The sequence below is a fragment of the Malus sylvestris genome, chromosome 17, assembly GCF_916048215.2.
Source record: "Malus sylvestris chromosome 17, drMalSylv7.2, whole genome shotgun sequence".
Classification (NCBI taxonomy): domain Eukaryota; kingdom Viridiplantae; phylum Streptophyta; class Magnoliopsida; order Rosales; family Rosaceae; genus Malus; species Malus sylvestris.
Genome location: NC_062276.1, coordinates 21,192,698 through 21,203,881, shown reverse-complemented (window position 1 = coordinate 21,203,881; position 11,184 = coordinate 21,192,698). Strand labels below are relative to the sequence as shown.

The window sequence follows — 11,184 nt, the reverse complement described above, 5'->3', positions numbered from 1 at the left end:
CAAATCTCATCTTGGCTTTCCTCAACTTCAAGAAATTGAAGGCTTCGTGAGCAATAATAATATTATTGTAGACATCGAAATTTAGGTAAATTAAATGTTGATCAATAATTAAAATTTCAATGTTTATGTGTCACATAAATTTTACACATAGCATGTGAATAAACGAAAAATCAAAATAAATCGAAAAAGTCATCAAACGGGACACGTGTCAACACCTGGCAGAAATGATTTATTTCATCTAATTATTTAAATCCAAAAAATCAAGTTTTGGAATTCTATAAATAGGAGGCCAAGGCATTCATTTTGGGACACCAATTGATAACCAATTCACCTCATACCACAACCTTGAAGCTTTGAAACTCAAAAGCTCCCAAGCAAATCCCGAAGGATCAAGAGAGCTCTCTTCGTTCTTCGTCAAATCCTCATTCAACATCAAGCCCCAACGGCCTTTGAAGAACTTCCACTGATTCAAGACCAAGCCTCGACGGCCCTTGAAGAAAGTGTCCATCGTTCATCATTCGTTCATCCATAGATCAAGCCCCGACGGCCCTTTGGATCCACGACGTCAACAAATCTGCACAACTGTTTATCCCAAGATCAAGCCCCGACGGCCATTTGGACCAACAACATCAAATCCACCCATTGCAAAGATAGAATCAGAGGCTAAATTTGTAGAAGAGATTGTAACCCCTAAATCATCAATACAAATATTATTTTGTACACGTGTTTCTTGTCTCGTTCATCGCAGGAAATTCCGTGTTTACAAATTTGGCACGCCCAGTGGGACTATCTCTACCTCTCATCTCTATCTTTGAATCCGCAAAAAGCACAAATGGCATCAAAGAAGGCTCAAGTTGTTCTCGCAGCCAATGCAAGGAACAAGAACGTCATCACCGCAGGCGGTGTCACTTCGGGCATCACAACTCGAAGCAAGGCAAGAGCTCTTTATGCCGCATCTTCCACCTCTGCATCAACTCCGTCGAAAGAACAAGAGCACCTGAGGCACGAACCTGTGATCACCCTGGCCTCGCTAAGGGCGCCAAGGAAGGAAAGCCCAAGGAAGTACTCTGGTTTCATGCTTTCCGATGTCGACTCAAGCAGCAACTCAGCCATGCAAGTCATGACTGCTGGAGCGACTTCAATCGATGAGCAGCTGGCTCATATGAATGAAGCAATCACAAGGCTAACACGAATTGTGGAAGAAAAAGACCAGCAAATCGCCGCACTCGTCAACCAACTAGATGTAAAGCCCGACGTGAAAATCGAGCAAGGGGATGGTTCAGTAAAAAAGGAAAACGACGAGGATGAAAAGCCTCCGGTGGAGAAAATCGATGTGAAACTGGAGCCAGGCCAAGCAGAGGCACTCACGGGATCTCTTTCTATCCAACAACTGCAAGAGATGATAACCAGCACCATCAAGGCGCAGTACGAAGGGAGCTCACATACCTCATCATTCTACTCAAAGCCCTACTCCAAGAAGATTGATGCCCTAAAGATGCCAATGGGTTATCAACCACCAAAGTTCATGCAGTTTGATGGAAAAGGAAACCCGAAGCAACATGTCGCACATTTCGTCGAAACCTGCAACAATGCAGGGACGGAAGGAGATTACCTCGCTAAGCAGTTTTTGCACTCGTTAAAAGGAAATGCCTTTGAGTGGTACACAGACCTGGAGCCCGAATCCATCAACAGCTAGGAACAGTTGGAAAGGGAATTCCTCAACCGCTTCTACAGCACCCGTCGCACCGTGAGCATGCTAGAGCTGACAAGCACGAAGCAATAGAGGGATGAGCCAGTCGTGGACTACATCAACCGATGGCGCAATCTGAGCCTCGATTGCAAGGACAGGCTCTCGGAGATCTCTTCGATTGAGATGTGCGTCCAAGGCATGCAATGGGGGTTACACTATATCCTTCAAGGCATCAAACCACGGACATTTGAAGAGTTAGCCACCTGTGCCCATGACATGGAGCTAAGTATTGCCCATCACGGGAAGAAAGAGCCGATCACCGACTTCAAGAAGGATAAGGTGTTCTCCCCAAATGTAGACAAGACTGGGAAGAAACCCCCCAAGGAAGCGTTCACCATCAGCACTGCGCCCGTCAAGACCGCCTCCTCGCCTATCAAGATCTCCTCCAAAACTAAAGCAAATGAGATAAAGAAAAGTGAGCCTCCCCGCACCCAAGAAAGGTACAAAAGCACCTTGAGGGAATTGGAGCAGAAGGTATACCCTTTTCCTGATTCAGACATGGATGCAATGTTAGACGATTTGCTAGAAAAGAAGGTAATCGAGCTACCCGAATGCAAGCGGCCTGAAGAAATAAATCGCATAAACGATCCTAAATACTGCAAGTACCATCGAATCGTGAGCCATCCTGTGGGTAAATGCTTCGTCCTCAAAGAGCTTATCATGAAGCTAGCACAACAAGGGCGAATCGAGCTCGACCTCGAAGACACGGCCGCGACACATACTACTACAATTGCATTTGGAACTTTCGATCATGTGCCTCTCCAAGTAGCACCTGACCATTCATATCAATGCTCAAGTTACACGATACCTTCTGCACAACCATCACCGGGGGCAAACGAACAAGATACACATGCCGATGATGAAGAAGGATGGACATTGGTGACCTACAAAAAAATAAGGAAACCAAAACCACAAGCCATAAGACAAAAGGTGGAACAAGTGAGAAAGCACCGTCCCCGCAACAGTAGGAAGCCCAAAAGAAACGCAAAAGTTGATAAGCCAATGTATGATGGGGAACCTATGGAGCAAGAGCCACGCATTCCTATCTCATTGCACGAGTACTTCCTGAATGACTTCTTCCAACAGTGCACTATCGCTGCATGCCACATGGTCGAAGTAGAAATAGAAGAACCTTCAAAAGGCAAAGATATCACCACTGAGGGAGAAAAAACTCTCACTCTTGAAGAAGGTCTGCCAACACACTTTAGCATTGAGGAAGCGCTACGATTACCAAAGAAGATGCGAATAGCATTAGCAGCGGTCTTGGAAAGTCCCAATGACCACGAGGTGCAAGAAAGTAAGAACGAAGGCTTCAAGCTTCGGTCACATGAATATGCCACATGCTGTGCCATCGAGGACACAATCCATTTCACCGACGAAGACTTGCTGCTAGGATCTAAGCCTCACAACCGTCCTCTCTTCGTCTCTGGGTACGTAAGGGAGCACAAAGTCAATCGCATGCTTGTGGATGGTGGATCAGCCATAAACATCATGCCAAAGTCAACAATGACTACAATCGGCATCAAGGCGGATGAACTGTCCTTAAGTCGTCTATTAATCCAAGGTTTTAATCAAGGAGGACAAAAAGCGATGGGCATGATCCGAGTGGAGATGACTATTGGTGAACTCAAGTCAAGCACGATATTCCACGTGATTGATGCAAGAACTTCCTAGGGCTTGCTTTTAAGAAGGCCTTGGATCTATGCAAATGGAGTAGTACTGTCCACCCTTCACCAATGCTTGAAATTCTACCGAGAAGGAGTGAAGGTGATCTATGGCGACACCAAACCATTCACCGAAGCCGAATCACATTTCGCAGACGCCAAGTTCTACATGGATGAAGACATGGTGCTCGAAGCTATTCCAAAAGAGATCAAATCCACGGGTAAAGCAACACCTAAAAAGCAGGAGTGGCAAGCCATGCCCAAGAAGCAAGAAGAAGAAGCCATGTCGTCTTCAAGCAAGAACGATGATGAGCTTGCTAAACCTGCAACAACCAAAGGGAGTAGGATGCCCTCAAATGTACTAAACACACCCATTTTCCGATACATCCCGATGTCAAGAAGAAAGAATGGTCAATCCCCATTCGAAACCAAAGCAAGCAAAGCCGATGCACAACGGTACATGGATAATGTAAAGTTGCTCAAGATGAATGTCGTTCTACCTCTGACACAGCTAAGCAACGCTAAGGTTGCAAGATTACCACAAGGCTTCGTAAAAGCTCTACCAAAGAGAGCGGAACCAAGTTTTCTCCCAACCAAGAGGACTGAAGAAGGTTTTGATCCGAACGCCTACAAACTCATGTCAAAAGCTGGGTACGACTTCGCTTCTTCTTCGAATCCTGGAAAAAAGGTTTCAAACACCATCAACAATAAAGAACTTAACCTCACCGAGACTCAAAAGAAGTTGAAGAAGCATGGTTACGGAGTTAACAACAACAAAGCTGGACTTGGCTTCACACCAAATGCACCCATGAAGATTTCAAGCAAAGCGAAAAATGCTAGCACTCAACACATTAGCGTAAGCATTGAACAAGATCGAGAGGAGCCTAAATCCACCCCTCAAACGCCAATTTTCAATAGGATGAAACGTTCAAGACCCAGAACGTCAGCCCTTGATCACATTGGTGGTCAAAACCGAACCTCCGTCTTCAAGAGGCTTAACAGGCCAACATCTCGAAGCTCTATTTTTGAAAGGTTGTCAAAACCTAATAAGTAAAACACCACGGCTAGCTCTCCTCCTCGTCAATCAGCTTTGGAAAGACTTGAAGACAACATGAAGTTTTCTGGAAATAGGGAAACAACGTCAAAGGAAGAAAAGCTCGACAGGCTAGCAGAAAAAGGTGATATTCGATGCTCGATTCCTTCAAGGATGAAGCGTCAAGCAATCTTGGAGTTTGACGCAAATGGACCACTGATAGTAAGAAGGCGCACCATCATCCATACTGGACAATCTGCATACCAACAAACCCAAAAGGACGACACTAAAGAGGAAGTCCAAGATGTCTTCCACATCACGATCCAAGAAGGCAAAGAAGACGAAACCCCTGAAGAAGATGTCACTGCTGCACCACCACAACTTGAGGATGGGGGGCAAGCAACGATTGACGATCTTAAGGAGCTTAACTTGGGCACAAAATAGGAGCAAAAACCTATCTTTGTAAGTGCACTGCTAAGAGCAGACGAGATAGAGGAGTACTACCAACTGCTATCAGAGTACAAAGACGTCTTTGCCTGGACTTACAAAGAAATGCCCGGCCTTGACCATGTCATCGCTGTGCATCATCTTGTAGTCAAGCCTGGAACACGACCAATAAAGCAAACTCAAAGGCGCTATCGATCCGAGCTCATTCCACAAATCGAGGCAGAGATTGACAAGCTAATCGAAGCAGGATTCATTCGAGAGGTGCAATACCCCAAGTGGATCTCCAACATCGTCATCGTCCTTAAGAAATCTAGACAAATACGTGTTTGCGTAGACTTCCGGGACCTCAACGACGCTTGTCCGAAGGACGACTTCCCCTTGCCAATCATCGAAATCATGGTGGACGCAACCATTGGCCACGAGGCACTGTCATTCATGGACGACTCTTCTGGATACAATCAAATTCGTATGGCTCTCGAAGACGAGGAACTAACAGCATTCCGCACTCCAAAAGGTATCTACTGTTACAAGGTGATGCCTTTTGGTCTAAAGAACGCTGGAGCTACATATCAACGAGCAATGCAGAAAATCTTCAATGACATGCTACACAAGAACGTAGAATGTTATGTGGACGATGTGGTGGTCAAAACAAAGAAAAGATCAGATCACTTGAAGGATTTGCGAGTAGTGTTCGAAAGGCTGCGAAAATACAACCTCAAGATGAACCCGTTAAAATGTGCGTTTGGCGTCACTTCTGGAAAGTTCCTCGGCTTCATTGTCAAGCACCGTGGTATTGAAGTGGACCAATCAAAAATCAAGGCCATTCAAAGCATGCCTGAGCCAAGAAACCTGCACGAGCTGAAAAGTCTACAAGGACGGCTAGCCTTCATCAGACGCTTCATCTCTAACCTTGCAGGGTGTTGTCAACCGTTCAACCGACTCATGAAGAAGGATGTTCCGTTTGTATGGGACGGAGCATGCCACAATGCTTTTGAAAGCATAAAAAAGTATTTGTCAAGTCCACCTGTCTTAGGGGCGCCTGTACCCGGGAAACCACTCATATTGTACATCGCCGCTCAGGAAAGTTCAGTTGGAGCACTCTTGGCGCAAGAGAATGAATCCCAGAAAGAATGAGCGCTTTACTACCTCAGCCGAACCCTCACCGGCGCCGAGTTGAACTACTCCCCAATAGAAAAGATGTGCCTTGCCTTGGTGTTCGCCATCCAGAAACTCAGGCATTACATGCATGCTTACACCATCCACTTGGTTGCAAAAGCTGACCCGGTCAAATACGTCATGTCCAAACCCGTCTTGACAGGGCGACTCGCTAAATGGGCGCTGCTTCTTAACCAATATGAGATTATCTACATCCCAGCTAAAACTGTAAAGGGACAAGCGCTGGCAGACTTTCTTGCCGATCACCCAATCCCAGCTGATTGGAAAATCTCAGACGACTTGCCTGACGAGGAAGTGTTCTACATCGACATCTTCCCGACATGGATGATGTTCTTCAACGGATCTACACGAGCAGATGGAGCAGGGGCATGAGTAGTATTCATGTCGCCGCAAAGACATATATTACCTTATTCCTTTCAACTAAACGAATTATGCTCCAACAATGTCACCGAATACCAAGCACTGATCATCGAACTCCAAATGGCGATCAATATGGGAATCACAGCCCTTGAGATATTTGGCGACTCCAAGCTCATAATCAATCAACTCTTAACTGAATATGAGGTAAGGAAAGATGATCTCATCCCATACTTTCGGCTGGCAACTCAACTGCTACAAGAGTTTAAGACTGTGACACTAGAGCATGTGCCAAGAAAAGAAAATCAAATGGCAGACGCTCTTACCAACCTAGCCTCAAGCATGACATTAGGAGAAGATGAAGCTGCAGACGTGCCAGTCTGCCAAAGATGGGTGATCCCCCTCGTCACTGAAATGCTACTAGATGATACAAATGTCATCTCAGTACTTCCAGTCGATGTTGAAGAGTGGAGACAACCACTGATCGATTACTTAGAGCATGGAAAACTTCCAGATGATCCTAGACACCGCTCCGAAATACGTCGACGAGCACCTCGATTCCTCTATTACAAAGAAACACTCTACCGACGCTCTTTCGAATGAGTACTTCTGAGATGCCTAGGTAAGGAAGAAGTTAATCAAGCCATGGAAGAAGCACACTCAGGCGTATGCGGGGCGCATCAATCTGGACCAAAGCTACATTTCCAGCTCAAAAGAATGGGCTACTACTGGCCAAGCATGGTGAAGGACTGCTTGGAATATGCCAAAAGGTGCCAAGCCTGCCAATTCCACGCAAACTTCATGCACCAACCACCTGAGCCATTACACCCTACAGCTGCTTCATGGTCATTCAATGCATGGGGATTGGACGTCGTAGGACCAATTACTCCAAAATCATCTGCAGGAGAAGCTTACATCCTAGCTGCAACAGATTACTTCTCCAAATGGGCTGAAGCCATACCACTAAGGGAAGTAAAGAAGGAAACTGTCGTCCGTTTCATCAAGGAGCACATCATCCACCGATATGGGGTGCCTCGCTACATCATCACTGACAACGGAAAGCAATTCTCCAACCGACTCGTGGATGAGCTATGTGAGAAATACAAGTTCAAGCAGCATAAGTCTTCCATGTATCATGCCCCGGCCAACGGTCTTGCAGAAGCATTCAACAAAACATTGTGCAATCTCTTAAAGAAAGTGATTGGCCGAACAAAGAGAGACTGGCATGAAAGAATAAGCGAAGCACTTTGGGCATATCGGACGACACATAGGACTCCTACCCAAGCTACGCCTTATTCTCTTGTATATGGCGTGGAAGCTGTTCTACCGCTCGAAAGTCAAATCCCCTCACTGAGAATGGCTATACAAGAAGGCTTGACTGAGAAGGAGAATGCAAAGTTGCGCCTTCAAGAGTTGGAAGCACTCGACGAAAGAAGGCTCGAAGCTCAACAACACTTGGAATGCTACCAAGCACGGCTATCCAAGGCATTCAACAAGAAGGTCCGCCCAAGGTCTTTCCAAACTGGAGATCTCGTCCTCGCATTGCATAGGCCTATCGTCACAACTCACAAGACGAAAAGCAAGTTCACATCAAAGTGGGATGGACCATACGTAATACAAGAGGTTTACACCAACGACGCCTACTTAATCATGGCAGAAGACGGCTTGAAGATTGGCCCTATCAATGGAAGATTCTTGAAGCGCTACTACCCCTAAAAGGCCACAACCAAAGCTCCTGGCCCGCAAGAGCATAAACTGTGTACGGCAAAATCATCAGAAAAAAAAAATGCATTTGAACTACGTTTTGACTTGATCTCTTCCTTGGAGGGGTACGTAGGCAGCTCGAACATTAAATTTCGAGTTCAGTCACATCAAAATTAAAAAAAAAATGTTTTATTAATGAAAGTCAATTTCATTACAAAAAAAAAATACATATGTGATTACTATGTATTTAAAATAATAATAATAATAATAATAATAATGATAATAAGTAAGTGTTTCATTGATGAAGGTCAATGTTATTACAAATTTATTTTATTAAAAAAAAATAAAAAAAATAAAAAAATAAATGCAGATTCCTTTGATATACATATATATATATATATATATGACCTCTATCCAGCCAGCCCATCAAAAGGAGGTCATCCAAACCCAAGTGGCAGTGACCAGGCCCAAGCCTATTGTCCAAATCCAGGCCACAGCCCACGCTAGGCCATGTCCCTCCAAAAGACACAGGCTTCAATCTAAGTCCAGTCGGATCTCCCATCACACCACCATCTAACAGATCCTGCACCGCAGCCATCTTCTTCCCGTGCTCATCCTTTCACCATCTCCGAGATCCTTCTTCAACGCCGTGAGAATAATGGCCGCAGCAGCTCAACGCCCTGCAGCAACCTTCTTCCTCCTCCTGCATTGACGAAACTACCCTCCTAAACCTTTTCAAATCCCAACAGAGCCACCTCAACTTCTTATTCCAGCACCTGGACTTGCCCCAGACACTGGCCTTCACCCGCACCCTCCTCCTCTAATCCTCCGCCGGTGCCACTATATTTTTTCTCTGGCGTCGGCAAGTCCGGCTTCGTCGCCCACAAGATCTCCCAGATCCTCGTCTCCCTCGGCATCCGCTCCGGCTTTCTCTCCCCTCTCGACGCCCTCCACGACGACATCGACGCCCTCTCCAAAATCGACGTTTTGGTCATCTTCAGCAAGTCCGGCACCACCAAGGAGCTCCTCCGCCTCGTCCCCTGCACCAAGGCCAAAGACGCCTTTCTCATCTCCGTCACCTCCATTGACGGCAATGCCCTTGCCTCTCTCTGCGACATGAACGTGCATTTGCCAGTGGAGCGAGAACTCTGCCCCTTCGATTTGGCTCCGGTCACCTCCACCGCCATCCAAATGGTCTTCGGCGACACCGTCGCGATCGCGCTCATGGGCGCCAAAAGTCTCACCAAAGAACAATACGCCGCCAATCTCCTGCATCCACACTTCACCCGAAACCCCACCTACTAGACATGGTGCGCACACCCAGAGCAAACGGACCTCATTCTCCAGCCCCGATTATGCACGCCAAGTGTTCGATCAAATTCCACCTGCAATTCCAAGAGTCGCGACCTTTGAGATCACTTCCTCTCCCTCTCAGACCTGTTTAGGCACTCTGTGTGAATCATTCTCAGGTGTAGATTTGCATGGTTGATGTGAAACAAGTTCTGGAACGCAATGCACCAAGCTCTCTAATCGATCAGCTTGGTGACGCATTACTGGAACTAAATGCACACAATGATACTTCTGAAGACCGGGTTCAGTGGGAAGAAATTGAAGAGCATTTCCGCAACCTTGAGAGAACACTGAGGAAGAATTTTGAAGAGCTTGAAGCGAAGGAGAAGAAATTTGAGGAGCAGGAAGCTGAAACATGTGCTTCACTTGCGGAGAGAGAGGCAGCTGTTATTGCTAAAGAGCAAGACCTTTTGGATTGAGTGCAGGAGCTAAAAGATGCAGCTGTTGCTGCTATTTTTTTTTTAGGCACAAGTCATTCACCAGCCAACAACTTCAAAACCTGTGGATGATGGGATAACCAAAGCAACAAGCCAAAGCAATTGCTGATGAGTGGAAGCAGAGGCATTCTGGCAACTCCTCGCTACTTTTGGGATTGCTTCTGAGTTTGATAAAGATGAAATCTGCAAGTTTGTTCTTGCAGTTGCTCACTGCAGGCAGACACTTGAGCTCTGCCGCTCTCTTGGTTTAACACACAAAATGCCAGGACTTGTTGAATCAATGGTCAGCGATAGGAAGAAAATTGATGATGTACGCTTTATTCATGTCTTCCAGCTTACTGAAGGATGATGTTAATGCAAAAGAGCTTGCTGCACTGAAAGCCGTAATAAGGTACGTTCAAGAGTTCAAGCTTGAGGCTGATTACCCCATTTGATCCACTACAAAAAAGGGTTCATCAATTAGAGCGATCCAAAGCTGATAAGAAGAGAAGTAATGAATTTAAACGTCAACAGCAAAAGAAGAAAAAAAAAAAAAAATCAGTGGAAGATGGCGAGGCGGGCAGGAAGAAGCTCAGGCTCTCCGGGGATCAGTCAGCTATCTCTACTCTTCCACCTTCTCTCTCTCTCCTCCGCGTCGCTGTCTCTTCAGGTCACTCCGAGGTAGTGCAGCTGATGTTTGATGCTGATGAATTGACAAGTGTGATAAACAGGATGAAGACGGACGGCGGTTGACCTGCCCGTCATTATGCTGCCAGTAAGGGATGGTTTGAGGTGGCTCAGAGTTTGATCTCCCGTGGTCAATGATGAACAGGCTGCTGCTTCACCTTCGTTTTTGCTCCCCGCCGTCGGTTTCCGAGTTGGGCTTGATGCTCGAATCACCCACGCTTCTCCAGGACGTCAAGCTCCAGCTACTTCTGCACCTCCGCCATAGCTGCTGCCTTTGAATGTGATTGACAAAACCAAAGTTTGTCAACTCACATCTGCTTGCCTTTGTTGCTGCCTGTGAATGTGATTAACAAAACCAAAGTTTGTCAACTCACACCCAAAGGCCTTCTCTCCGTCCGTGACAAACAACAATGACGAAGAACTTCAATAAACCGCCGTCAAACGACTAGCCGGTCATGAAGCCTCGACTGCAGCTCACCGTCCGTCGAGTTCCATCTCTACAAAGCACCATATATAAAGAAAAAAAAAAAAAAAAAAAAGGGTTTTCAAATGGTGGCCAGTCACCGAAAGCAAAGAAAAGAAGTGATTGACAAGCACCAT

At 46.0% G+C, this 11,184-nt stretch overlaps 1 pseudogene; it reads left to right on the top strand.

Moving 5' to 3' along the window:
* The first annotated feature begins 832 nt into the window (after positions 1-832).
* Positions 833-9,436, top strand: LOC126611884 (probable arabinose 5-phosphate isomerase; annotated as a pseudogene).
* Positions 9,437-11,184: the final 1,748 nt, after the last annotated feature.